This window comes from Ochotona curzoniae, unplaced genomic scaffold (genome assembly GCF_017591425.1).
Source record: "Ochotona curzoniae isolate NIBS_2020 unplaced genomic scaffold, NIBS_Ocur_1.0 contig_2699, whole genome shotgun sequence".
In the NCBI taxonomy this organism is placed as follows: domain Eukaryota; kingdom Metazoa; phylum Chordata; class Mammalia; order Lagomorpha; family Ochotonidae; genus Ochotona; species Ochotona curzoniae.
Genome location: NW_024465561.1, coordinates 4,590,553 through 4,602,442, shown reverse-complemented (window position 1 = coordinate 4,602,442; position 11,890 = coordinate 4,590,553). Strand labels below are relative to the sequence as shown.

At 41.3% G+C, this 11,890-nt stretch overlaps 1 protein-coding gene across 1 annotated transcript in view; it reads right to left on the bottom strand.

Annotated features, from left to right (window-relative positions):
• Window positions 1-11,890, bottom strand: part of LOC121153685 (zinc finger protein 420) — a 363,018-nt gene that overhangs the window by 75,474 nt on the left and 275,654 nt on the right. The gene's annotated exons all lie outside the window — the stretch shown is intronic.

Here is an 11,890-nt window from a genome sequence, read left to right as displayed (position 1 = left end):
TAAGATGCCCTGGCTTTGCACCTGATTCGGGCTTCCTGCTAACATGCACTCTAGCAGGTGGCAGGCGATGGTTCGGGTTGTTAGGTTTCTACAATTCGTATGGATTGAGCTCTGGATTCTTGGCTTTGCCTGGGCCTAACTCCAGAAATTGTGGGCATTTTGGCAGTGAACCTAATTGAGAACTTTGTGTTTCTTTATATCTGTTTCTCTGCTTCTCAAAATAAGTAAATGAAATTTTAAAATATAAGGGAGGCTGCTTTTAAGACCCTATTCAGGGGAAGATTTAGTAAATCAAGACCATAATAAATCACAAATGATAATGGAGAAAGTGGAATGCATCGGATATTAACATTAAAAACCTTGATATGGAAGAAACCACAAAGTTAAATATAGTCTTAGAATATGGAATAAGTTCGATAGTTCAACAAGAAAGAGGCAAATAATCTTAGTGTCCCAAAATGGGTTGAAAACATGCACAAATAATTACAAAAGAGAAAAACATCATGGAGACTTCATTCCTGGAAAGTTGATAAATCTCACTAGTGAACTAAGACAACCACGTAAGTGTTTCCTTCCATCACATGGGCAGAATTGATGATATAAACAGCAACATTAGAAATGTCGGCTGAAGAATATCAAACGAGTTCATAAAAAGAACTTTCAGACACTGTTGGTAGAAGTATACACTGATAGAATCATTTCCAATGACAATTTCAGTATTTAGTAAATTAATGCAGATATGTCTACATTCCAATAATTCTAGGTAAAAATGTATTCTACACTATAAAAGACAGCCAAAAATGGAAACAATCTAACTATCAGAAACATTAAATAAAACATAGTAAATTCAAAACACAGAATTCTCTAACAATTTAAAAGCAATGGGATTGGGGCTAGCATGATAACTCAGCTGGGTAATGCTCTGAGTGCAAATGTTGGCACTCCACAGGCACACCGGTTCGTGTCCTGGATGCCCACATGGGCCCATAAGTGGCTGCTCTATTTCCTATCCAGCTCTCAACTTATGGCCAGGAAAAGCAGTAGAGGACGGCCCAAAGCCTCGTTGTACCTATGTGGGAGTTCTGCAGAAAACTCTTAGTTCTGGCTTCAAAATGGGTCACCTCTGGTTGCTGTAACCCATTGGGAAGTGAACCAGCAGAAGCAAGATCTGTCCCCTAGTCTCTGTAAATCTGCCTTTCCAATGAAAGGAAATAACTTTTTTTAAGTAAATAAACCTTTTTTTAAAACACGGATTTCAATTTTTTTTTAATGCATAAAAAATAGATTCAAAACATGCACCAATTTTGCTGCCAAAACAATTTGAAATTCAGGCATACTGTTTTCACTATGGGTATTTTGAAAACCTTTCTTGTGAATGGATTTACAATATTTTTTTGCTACAAATTAAATATCTTTTAATTTTACCTGCCATGAACTTTAAAAAATATTTTTGTGTTATAATACCTCAATACAGATTTATGAAGAATACATCACAAAAATAATTTTAGCAGGAGCAAACTGCAGAATAAAATGTAAAGAATATCATCCTTGGGGCCTGGCACAGTGGCCTAGCAGCTACAGTCCTCACCTTGAATGCACCAGGATGCCATATGGGAACCATTTCTAATCCCAGCAGCCCTGCTTCCCATCCAACTCCCTGCTTGTGGCCTGGGAAAGCAGTTGAGGACAGCCCAAAGCAGTCAAGGATCCTGCACCCTTGTGGGAGACCCGGAAATGGCTCCTGGCTTCTGTCTTTGGATTGGCACAGCTCCGTCCATTGTGGCCGCTTGATGGGTAAATCAGTGTACAGAAGATCTTCCTCTCTGTCTTTCCTCCTCTCTGTATATCTGACTTTGTAATAAAGATAAATAAATCTAGAAAGGAGGAGAGAATAATGAATAAATAAATCTAGAGAGGAGAAGAGACAGAGAGGAAGACCTTCCATCCAATGATTCACTCCCCAAGTGAGCGCAACGGCTGGTGCTACGCTGATCCAAAGCCAGGAGCCAGGAACTTCATCCAGGTCTCCCACACGGGTGCAGGGTCCCAAGGTGTTGGGCCGTCCTCAACTGCTTTCCCAGGCCACAAGCAGGGAGCTGGATGGGAAGCGGAGCTGCTGGGATTAGAACCAGCGCCCATATGTGATCCTGGAGCTTTCAAGGTGAGAATGACAGCCGCTAGGCCACACTGCCGGGCCCAAAAATAAATAAACCTTAAAAAAAAAAAAGGAATATCACCTATGAAAACAAAAACACTTTTTTTTAATGATTCCATAAATGCTTACAAAAATTATTTTTTAAATGAACTGGAAAGACATATTCTGAATTCATTACTATTGTTGCTTTGGAGGCCAAGAAGTAGAAAAAAGGAAAGTGAGAATAGGCAACAGAGAGAATTTGTGCTGAAAATATTTCTTTTTTTACCAAAAAAGTAAAATTTTAAAATGCTGCCTTTTTGATCAATACTAAAACATTTCTCATATTATTCTCTATATTTTCCTGCATTTTAACATTAGCAAAACATAGGTACAGAAGTATTTCAGATAAAAACTCGACTTCTCCTCCTGAAAGAGAACAGGAAAAGACCAAAAGTGGTCAACAGTGGGACATGTCCTAAGAAAATGGCTTGAAAGGTACAGAATTCCTGTCAGACTAAACAACATATAAATCTATTAATACCTAAAGGAAAAATAAACAAGCTGGAAACGGTTTTATTTATAGAAATATTAAACAGCAAAGCTACACTCTTAAGAAACACAAGGAAAGAACAGCCAACCCTGAATAAAACAGAACTAGGTAAGATGATCGGTTTTATGAGATCGTGAAGATTCCTAAAGAACAAATTATAAGATATCGCAATTCCAGAAAATGACTAGTGAAAAGCATTAAGTATATTTAAGTACAGAACTAAGACTAAATAAATGGTTGGGGTTGATCTAACAGGATCACACATAAATGTAATATGCCTTGATGATGTAAAAAGCATACAACTAATAAAATTTGGGAAGACATTAAAGAATGGATTGGGAGTAAAACAAACCTGCTTACTGACCCATCTGTGACATATAAGGATTTAAGGATACTTTTAAAGGTGACAGATCAAGTAAAAGAAGAACTGAATACTACCTAAAGAAACAGCATTATAGGCATAAAGGCTACCATTAAAACACAAGAAAAGTACTCTTTTTAAAAGGGTTTATTTTATTATTTTTAGGGGTTTTAATGAAAGGCAGAGTTACAGAGAGGAGAGAGAAAGAGAGGTCTCCCTTTCACTGGTTCACTCCCCAAATGGCTACAATGGCTGGAGCTGAGCCAAGAGCCAGGAGGTTATTCCCAGTTTTTCAAGTGGGTCCAGGGTCCCAAAGACTTGAGTCATCCTCCACTGCTTTCCCAGACCATAAGCAGGAAGCTGGGTCAGAGGAGGATGTGGGAATGCAACCACCTGATAGCTGGGACGGCAGAGGCCTGTGGGATCCTGTTGAGAAGAGGCTCCAGGACAGAGGAGGGCGAGGGCCAGAGTGCGCTCCTGCCCCCAGCGATTCCCGGATGTGCTTCCGTGCTCTGCTCCAACATCTGTCCAGTCAATCAAGGACAGGCAGTACTCTTTATCTATTCCCTGTTTCAATAATGCTTTGACCAAGTCACCTTGGTAGCTTCTTTGTACTCTCTGTTCCCAGACATGACCGAATTCTGAGTTATGTCTGAATTATTGCTTTACAAAATGTATAAGAATTAAAACCCTGGAAATAAACTTGGTCAGTTCTAAGAGAACACTATCCCACCATTTCTTTAACTCGCATCTCCTCCCCAGGAACCCGCAAGGTAAACATGCGGAGGAGTAACTGGGACATGAACCGACTCCCATGGGGGGCGCCAAGGAAAATATCCTTAATGATAAGAACAACAATCACAAAATAAATAAATAAATCAGATAGGGCGTAATGAAAACAGAAATGTGAAAATATTTTTTTTAAAACCATAGGAAAAAAAAAAACATAAAAATCTGGAGCAGGGTGTAGGCAGTGTTCAGTCCAGAGCCTAAGGTTCTTGTATCCCACATGAGAGCTTGATTCACAGCTTGGTTGTCAGCTCTGACTCCTGCAGATTGTCTCCTGCTCATACAGATCCTGGGAGGTGAACATGACAGCTCAAGTAACCAAGTTCCCGCCGCCCTTGTGGGAGACTCCTGACTTCTGGCCTCAGCCCTAGCCAACCTGGAGTCTTCGCTGGCAGTTGGGGAGTGAGCAGCAGATGGGAGCTGCCTGCCTGTCTCTTTCTCTTAAACGAATGAATAAAATGAGGACAATCTCGCTGAACTAATGGAGTGATTTCCTATATACATAATTAAGTGAAAAATGCAGAGCTTCTATATTAGGCTACCTTTCGTATATATAAGAAGACACGAAAAATTACATGTATATCTGCTTATTAGTGCAGAAGAAACATAAAAAGAGTAAACCTGGAGACTGCAAAGGGTGGATGGGAATGGGGCCGGAATAAGCAGGGAGCAGGAATAGCACTGTTCGTGCATGGAGCTAACAACATTTTTCTAACATGTTTTGTGTAACTATGACTCACAGAGATGGAGAAATATTTCAGATATCCAAAATATAAACAATTAAAACCAATCTGTAGGTGGAGAGAGCCCAAAATCAAATACAAACAATAACAAAATAAGCTAAAAAAAAAATCCATGCTAAGTAACTTTGAAAATAGCACTTTGGTGGGAAAATTCTAAGATTAAAGAATCTAGTCAGAAAATGTGTTCCTCACAGAGGAATAGGTTACAGAGTTACAAATATTGAAATAAGCTTTTTCATTCTTAGAAAAAAGAAACTACAATTAAGAAGAAAAGCTACAATAAACCCTGTGGAGCAAGATTACAATTAACTTAACAGCATACACTGACATTTTAATATATAAAAAGACAGAGGCAGAAATAAATTGTGTGTCTTTGCATTTGTGTTTAGATGTACCCATACAGGGCTGGCATATTGGCTCAACTGGCGAACCTTCTACCTCCAAGCACCAGCAAGCCATATGGGCACTGGTTTGTGTCCTAGCTGTTCCACGTCCCATCCAGCTCCCTGCTTGTGGCCTGAGAAAGCAGCTGAGGACGGCTTTGGGACCCTGCACCCACATGGGAGACCCAGAAGAAGCTCCTGGCTCCTGGCTTCAGATAAGCTCAGCACTGGCCGTTGAGGTCACATGGGGAGTGAATCATTGGATGGAAGATATTTCTCTCCCTCGCCTCCTGTCTACGTATCTGACTTTGCAATAAAAATGAATTAAAAAAAAAAGATACTATGGTTCATTAGTTAAGTAGTTGATTCAAGACTGGAACAAGAAAGGTAGATGTGGAGCATACTGTTATCAAGAGGAAGTAATCAGCAGGTGGAAGAGTGCATATGGAAAGGTCAAAAGAAGCAATAAAAATAAACTCCCAATTGTGAAAAGTTGGCACAGTATGAGCAGCAAAAGAATGATTCATTGGATTAATTTCACAGAAAAAAAATAACAATTCATAAATACATAAATATCATTGAATGAAAAAGCATATGAGAGAAAGAACAGCTTTTCTCTATAAAGAGCCATCTTAATGCATGAAAAGGAATGAGCGAAATGGACAAATCAACATTAGGTCAACATCACAGTAAGAAATATTGCAGACAAGATCCACCAGAAGATGCTAAAACTAGTGGGCATGGTTTCAGCTGAAAACGAATAGTCCATGAGTATCTCCTCTAAAATGTTTATTAGTTAAAAATAGAAGCAGGAACCTTCTACTGGAGAAACAAGGAAACATCAGCTTTCCCAACTGAGTGTAAATAGTAACATCAGTAATAAAAGCCTATCAAAATTTTGAATCCTACAGCGTCATGCACTGAGAGACACAATACTCTATCTGTGATATTCTTTTCAAAATTGCGTTACCTCAGACTCATCATGAGAAAATATCAGGCAAACTCAAACTGAGTGTAACCAGTTAAGAGATTTAGACAACTGACAGGAAACTGATCATTCAATTAAATCTGTATTTTCCAGAAAATTATGCAAAAAAGAATACATGCCCTCCAAAAAGATTTGTATTACCCTTAGGGAGAAAATAAAAAGTTGTATAGAACACAACCTTGGTATATGGACAGCATGGCTGTGACCAGCACTACATAGCTATAACAACTTAAATACCAAAAACTGATTCATCAACATTGCAGCAATAAGAAGAAAAAGGATAGGAAATATATACATATTTGTATGTTGCATATATTTGGGTTGAATTCAAGATAAGAAAGTGCTACATCCTTTGTTAGTAAAAGACATTAGATAAGGAACAAAATGAAAAGACAATTAGTATAACATAAACAGAAAACATATTTTAGCAATAGGATGGAAATAGCAAAAGAAATTGCTAAAGAAACGGCTGCTAGCAAGGAGGCGACTGGGAAGCAGGGTGAAAGAGTGCCTTTTTTAAGGCAAAGAGCCTTGTAAGATAATTTGACTCTATCAGCAATCTGAATAGATATTTTTAAAAAATTTAAATTTAAAACTCTAAAAAAAACTTGAAAATGTATATTTTGTCTACAAAGAAGGAGATCTGGGAAGGACTGAGACTCAGGGTACAAAGTTTAGAGAAAATATTTTGATAGAAATAAGGAGAAACACACCATGAAGGGTGACGACACTTTCAGGGAAGTACATGCCAAGGAGCTGTCAGTCCCACTGAAATCCAGGGCCGCCGCTTCCTGAGCGCCGGGTGGACCCCAGGGACGCCGCTTCCTGAGCGCCGGGTGGACCCCTTAGCCCAGTCCTCACCCAGTTACTGACACCCACCTGTGTGGTGCCCACGTGACGTCTTCCTCGCAGGGGCCCAAGGTTCCTTGCCTTGCTCCAATAAGGCTATCACATAGGGTTTAGATATGGAGAGCCCTGTTTGGAGAAAAACAAGAGGCAGATCAACATGCCACAGCTAATCCAGAACACAAATCCAATCTCCTGGTCATTGAGCAGGAAAACGTCATTAGAAGAAGGGCCAAAGAAAAGAATTATGTTTGTTGGAGAATGAGCAAGATGAGGTTTAATTCACAGAAGTAATGATTTGAAGTGCTAAAGCAAAAGCAATCTTCATTTAAGAACAAAGTAAGAAGTCTAAATTCTTTTTTTTAAAAAAAGATTTAATTTATTTTTATTGCAAAGTCAGATATGCAGACAGGAGGAGAGACAGAGAGGAAGATCTTCCGTCCATTGAGTCACTCTCCAAATGGCCACAAAGGCCAAAGTTGTGCTGATCCAAAACCAGGAGCCAGGAACCTCTTTCGGGTCTCCCACACAGATGCAGGGTCCCAAGGCTTTGGGCCATCCTCTACTGCTTTCCCAGGCCACAGCAGGAAACTGAATGGGAAGTGGGGTTGTCAGGACATGAACTGGCGCCCATATGGAACCCTGGTGCATGCATGGCGGGGACTTTAGCCAGTAGGCTAACTCATTGGGCCCAGAAATCTAAATTCTTAGGCCCCAATCATGAACAACTGAATTAAAAACAATGGTTCTCAAACTTTAATGGATATGGGCCCGGTGTGGTAGCCTAGTGGTTGAAGTCCTTGCCTTGCACGTGCCAGGATCCCATATGGACGCCGGTTCTATTTCAGCTCCGCTTCCCATTCAGCTTCCTGCTGTGGCCTGGGAAACCAGTTAAGGGTGGCTCAAAGCTTTGGAACCCTGCACCCTCATGGGAGACCTGGAAGAGGCTCCAGGCTCCTGGCTTCAGATTGGCGCAGCTCTGGCCATTGCCACTGCTTGGGGAGTGAACCAACAGATGGAGGATCTTCCTCTCTGTCTCTCCTCCTATCTGTGTATCTGACTTTGCAATAAAAATAAATTAAATCTTTTTTAAAAAGCTTTAATGAACATTAGTATTATTTGAAAGGCTACTAACGTCCACACTACTGGCCTATGAAGATTTCTGACTTTGGAGTTCTAGAACGGGACCCCATAATTTTTACTTTCCCGCATCACACTTACATTCCTGCTTCAAAACCATCATTCTACAACAAAAGGAAATTTACTCATTTCCAACCATATAAAACTACTTTGCATCATTTCCTGGAAACAGGAAGTAGAAATTCAACTAAGCCCTTTCAAGATCCCATGTATATTCCTAATAGAATAAACAAACATACTCGGGAGGGAAGACTTTGAGTGATGAGGGAGGGACATGCTTACCAAGCCATACCAAGTTCCTGTAGTTCTCCAGCATGACCTCTCTATACAAATCCTTCTGAGACCTGTTCAGCCACCCCCACTCCTCCTGGGTAAAGCCCAGAGCCACATCTCTGAATGTCATCAGTCCCTGCAACGAAAACACACAAAAATGTTCACCAAGTGTTCAGACCTCCATATGGTCCCGGCAACTGAGATGAATCCTGCCAGAGTTTAAAACTCTTAAGTTCTGTAAAAATAACTATTGCAGAACAATCCAATTCCTAGGTTTGTAAAATAGCTTGAGAGCAATTTTAGAGGCAGGCTCACCTCTTTTAAAAATTTTATTATGAAAAAGAAATATGTACACAAAAATAATTAACTTATAATGTGAAGAAATACATGAGCAAAGTCTAAATGGTATTTACATATACTTAGTATCAAGAAAATATTGTAAAGAAAATGTCCTCATATTCCCCAAACCTGAGTTACTGCCATCACACCAGTGCAGCGAGGCTGTGAACTGGCCTTTAACCAAAAAGCATGACCTGAAACTTAAACTGTATGTAATGTGGAACTTCCAGGAATATATGATGAGGAAGTGATGAAGTATAGATAAAGAGATTAATGTACAATTCTCATTAGGAAGTTAAGCAACAAACTTGGAAAGAACTTGAATTTAGGCTATACCACTGATCTGTGAGCTGCATGTAGAGAGAATATTTCTCAGGCTCTTCCTATTTGACCAAAACACTGAGTAAAAATGATACTGTTTCGTAGAAGCCTGAGTGAACAAAAGAGAACAGAGGAAAAGCAGAGCCGTTGCTCATTGGACGATTTGAAGTGACGCCCCTATAGCGGAAGGGAGTCCAAAGAACAAATGAAGTAAAACATGTAGAAACAGTGAAAACATTAAGTTACCTGGGACATGGCTTTACAAAGGCCAACAGCCATCCCTGCTTCCTTACTTAGTTTTCTCTTTTGGAGAAGAACAAAGTCCTGAGTAGGAAAAAATGAGAAGAAAAAAATTACACGCCAGCTTTATATTTTCAGCCGGAGGCTCAGAATGGTAAAGCAAAGCCCTTATATGGTCCCCACATCCTTCTTAGATGGGCCAACGTCATAGTTTTCAGCATCTCAGAAATGGATCAATGCAGAAGTCAACAAAATCTAAGGTCTAGACTATGGCCAGCAAGGTTTATGATTTGGCCTGACGACTCCTTTTTCCTTATTTCCTACCCTTCTCCCCCTTGCTTGTCCACTCCAGGCACACAGGACTCTTCGCTGTTTACCCAACAATGTAATTATTCTCCCTAACTTTTCTTTCAGTATGGAACCTTCCTCTCCTTGATAGCAGCATGGTTCACGCCTTCTATTCCTGTCTGTGCTCAGCTGTCACTACGTGAGAAGGACTTCTACACCACAGAAGAACCCAGTAACCGTCATAATCAGTTTTCATGATTCTGATTGTCTTAGCATTTATTACCATTGGACATATTGCAAACTCTGTTTCTTGCTTGCCTTCTTAAAATTTAAGTTCAAAGACAGCTAGGGTTTATTTGGTTTACGTGTATATTATAGTGATTAGACAATGCCAGAACTACAGCAGGTCCTCAAAAAATATTGGATAAATACTTGAGAAATATTTAGTGTGCCTTTTATAATATAAACAGCAATGCTTGCATGATATGTATGCCATTATATAACTTCATTCTCATAAAACTCCAAGGGTAGATAACAAAATTCCAAGCGTAGAAGCAAAGAGGTCCAGTAGAAGTGGAACTAAAAACGAGCATGTTTTGAAGAGGCCATGATATCCTAATGGAAAATGCTCAACAAAACCACAGGGGTGTTTTTTTCATTTTGAAAATGGGAACAGTTGTCCTTGATCAAAAATTCAAGCTGCACAACCTCCGAATTCTGACCTACTCTGTCCTGGCCAACTCAATCCCCAGGAAAGTTATTTTCTCACTTCAGTGCAGGTTGAAGCTGTCCATAAAAGTGTTTGCAACCTGGGAATCAATGCATTCCTGGCATCTGGAAGCAGAAGCGTTCAGGAATACCTTCACAAAAGGAATTTTTCTCTAAGTTTTGTGCTACTTTGGTTTTTACATTTTTTTTTTTCATATTGCTTACATCATTGAGAGGCGTGCATGCCCATGTGGGGCAGATCAGGTATGGAGGAAAGTGGGTGGGACACGTTTCTATTTCTTTTTCTCCTGTGTCCACAGGGGACTGCTCCTTGCTCTTACACTACCTTAGCACCCATGGATAGGGGACAGTCGTTTCCTCACCCCTCAGAGACCATGCTGTGGAGAAGAGTTTTCCAAGAGTGGTTTTATTTTTTGTTTTTTAAGATTTATTTATTTTTATTAGAAAGGAGATTTACAGAGAGAAGGAGAGACAAAGATCTTCTGTCCACTGATTCACTCCCCAAATGGCTGTAGCAGCTGTAGCTGAGCCGATCTGAAGCCAGGAGGCAGGAACCTCCTCCAGGTCTCCCACGCAGGTGCAGGGTCCCAAGGCTTTGGCCCGTCCTTGACTGCTTTCCCAAGCCACAAGCAGGGAGCTGGATGGGAAGTGAGGCAGCTGGCATATGAACTGGCATCTATATGGGATACTGGAGCATGCAAGGTGAGGACTTTAGCCACTAGGCTACCATGCCAGGCCCTTGAGTGGTTTTGAAAGTTCTAAGTTGTTAGTTTCATTGCTCCAGGGTTGAGAAAATCTTTCCAAGGTCTTTTGGTTGGCCAAATCAACCTTAGTACATCCACAGACCTGGGTGCTACCAAGGTTGACCAGGATAATTGTCTAACCTGTTCTGCTTTCCATCCTCTGACAGGGTAGCTGATGTCCTCTGCTGGCCTGCATGAGCTGGCTGTCATGTCCCTGTGTGCATCCAGGCCTGCTGTCCACTGTACAGGCATCAACACTGTACAGGCCCAGAACCAATACATGCACTCCAAGGTCAGGCCACACATCCTGTGATTTCTCCCTGTGGTCAGGGACTGAGTCTAGCAGGACCACATGCGGAATCCCCCAGGAATCCTTGCCTGGGGTGACCTTAGACTTGACTCTTGTGTGTACCAGCCAGTGCAGTCTGTCATCTGCTATGTTCAGCCAATGAACATAGCAATGGATGCAGTTATCTGATCCATTGCACTCCAGCCCCATACGTCACATGAACCAACAGATGCTGCAGCACAGCCCAGCCAGCTCACCACACACCTGGTCCTCACACATACCAGTAAGTGTTGTGGCCTAGTCAGCACACAAGAGTCCCAGCCCTGGTTTTATTGTGTGCCAGCTTCTGCTACAGCCTATGCCATCCCAAGCCATATCCCATCCAGTTCTCATGCACACCTATAGGTGCTACAGCTTGGCTCAATCTGCTCTGCCATCATGTTATCTAGCCTGGCCCATCCCCATACCTGGTTCTTGGGCTCACCAGGTACAGCCTGGCAGGGGAGTGCCCATAGTTCTCCTACCAGGCATGCTCCCAGTCATGGATCTTATGCCTGCCAAGGCATATTGCAGTCAAGCCTTACATGACTTGCACCCAGCTCAGGCACTCGCCAGCTGGCCTCCAACCATTCTGGCTCTTGTGTGAACCAGCAGGTATGGCAGCTTAGCCCAGGTTGGCCTGCCCCCAGTCCCAGTTCTCACACTCACCTGTGGAAACAGCAGTCCAGCAG